The sequence below is a fragment of the Solanum pennellii genome, chromosome 12 (genome assembly GCF_001406875.1).
Source record: "Solanum pennellii chromosome 12, SPENNV200".
NCBI lineage: Eukaryota > Viridiplantae > Streptophyta > Magnoliopsida > Solanales > Solanaceae > Solanum > Solanum pennellii.
In genome coordinates, this window is record NC_028648.1 from 35,984,175 (window position 1) to 35,986,535 (window position 2,361).

The window sequence follows — 2,361 nt, forward strand, 5'->3', positions numbered from 1 at the left end:
TTGGGTAGTAGTCATCCGGAGGTGTGCCAAGAAAGCTAAGCACCCTTTACTAACCATTCTCTTAGCACGAAGAAAGGAGATGATACGAACTGGAGTGGAAGTGTAGTCACCCTCCCACACTAACGGATCTGTCCCAGGCTTGGCCAACGTTACAGTTTTAGCATTACAATCTAAGATTGCAAAATTCGGAGAAAGCCAAGTCATACCCAGAATTACATCGAAGTCAATCATTTCTAAGATAACCAAGTCTACATGAGTATTGCTCCCACAAAAGTCACCAGACAAGACCTGTACACCTTTTCAACTACCACGGACTCACCCACCGGAGTAGAAACACGAATAGGCATGTCAAGCAATTCACAATGTAAATTAAGACCAGAAGCAAATGAGGAAGATACATATGAAAATGTGGAGCCAGGATCAAATAATACAGAAGCCATGCAATCACAAACCAAAAGATTACCTGTGATAACAGCATCTGATGTCTCTGCTTCCGACCGCCCGGGGAAAGCGTAACAGTGGACCCTATCACCTGTCTGCCCATTGACCCTACCATGTGGTGTTGTAGTAGCTCCACTTTGCCCGTCACCCCGGCCGTTTTGGTGACCACCATTACCTCGGCCACCACGTCCTCCAGAATAACGGCCTCTACCATGACCACCTCTGCCTCTAGCTATTGGGGGTCTATAACTCTGTTTTGGACAATTCCTCCTAATATGTCCAGTCTCCCCACATCCATAACACTCTCTGGATTCAAGCATAGGTCTCTCAGAGAAATGTTGACCGGTCTGAGGTGGACCCCCAACTACAGTCTGTAGTGAAGACTGAACGGGTCGAACTGAGTAACCTCCGGAACCCTGTCCTCTAGAGTAAGAACCATTAAACTCACCTCCCTTTCGAAACCTCTTTGATGTCGATGCCGTAGTGAATTCGTCTGGCTTCACTCCTTCCACCTCTATCACGAAATCTACCACTTCTTGGAAGGATTTCGCTGTAGCCGCTACCTGTAAGGCTGAAATCCGCAAATCTGACCTCAACCCTTTCACAAAACGGCGAATCCGCTCTTGTGAACTGAAGCAAAGCTGGGTGGCATACCTAGATAATGCACGAAACTTAGCCTCATACGCAGTGACCGTCATTCTGCCTTGCTCTAGGCTCAAGAACTCATCTCTCCTCCTATCCCTCAAAGTCCGGGGTATATACTTCTCCATAAACAAGCTAGAGAATGACGCCCAAGTCATAGGTGGTGCCTGTGCCGGTTGACACTCAACATGTGACCGCCACCACATTTTGGCGTTTCCCTGAAACTGATAGGTTACAAACTCAACGCCAAATCGTTCCACTATGCCCATTTTATGTAGTAACTCATGACAATCAACCAGAAAATCGTAGGCATCCTCAGATTCAGCACCCTTGAAGACTGGAGGTTTCAATTTCAAGAACTTACTGAAAAGTTCATGCTGATCGCTTGTCATTATAGGCCCTGTAGTCAAACGAGGAAACGTGCCTATTTCCAATGAAGCATCCATGCGGGGAGCCACAGCAGCTGCCTGTTGTACTTCCGGAACCTGAGGTGCTGGTGCAGAAAACACTGGAGGTGTCTGGCCTTGATCAGATAACCCACTAAGATAAGCAAGAACCTGATTAATCATCTCTGGGGTAGGTTGGGATGGTAATTCTTCATTCTGCACTTGCTCACTTTGCCCTTCCTCACCCTCTCTTACTACTTCTTCAGTCGGTGGAGGAGTCACCGCCCTAGTACTAGATGGGCCGGGTGCTTGTCCTCTTCCTCTAGAGGACGTACTCCCGCGACCTCTACCACGACCTCTTGCCACTACTCCTCCTCGAGCTACAGCCCCAGTGGCTGGCTCAGACGCACCCTGTCCCGCCGGTGCTGGTGTTGGCGTAGTCGTTGCTCTAGTTCTAACCATCTGCGAAATAGAGTGAAGATGGTCAGATACCAATTTGTATCACCTTGATACCAATTGGATCCAAGTAATAGCACGAAAGAAAGAAAGAATGGAATTTTCCTAAAGTCCTATAGCCTCTCAAAGAAAAGTAAAGGCGTCCCCCTACCGTTCCTTAAGACTCTACTAGACTCGTTCTTGTGTGATGCGACCAATGAACCTAATGCTCTGATACCAAGTTTGTCACGACCCAAAACGCGAGTGGCACCCACACTTATCCTACTATGTGAGCGAACCAACCAATCCAAGCCCCAACATTTCAACAAAAATAAACAAAATATAATGCGGAAGACTTAAAACTCATTAACGAAATCAATTAATAATTTCTAAAAACTCAATACTTATTGTTCCCAAAAACTGGAAGTCATCACCACAAGAACATCTATCCTCAATT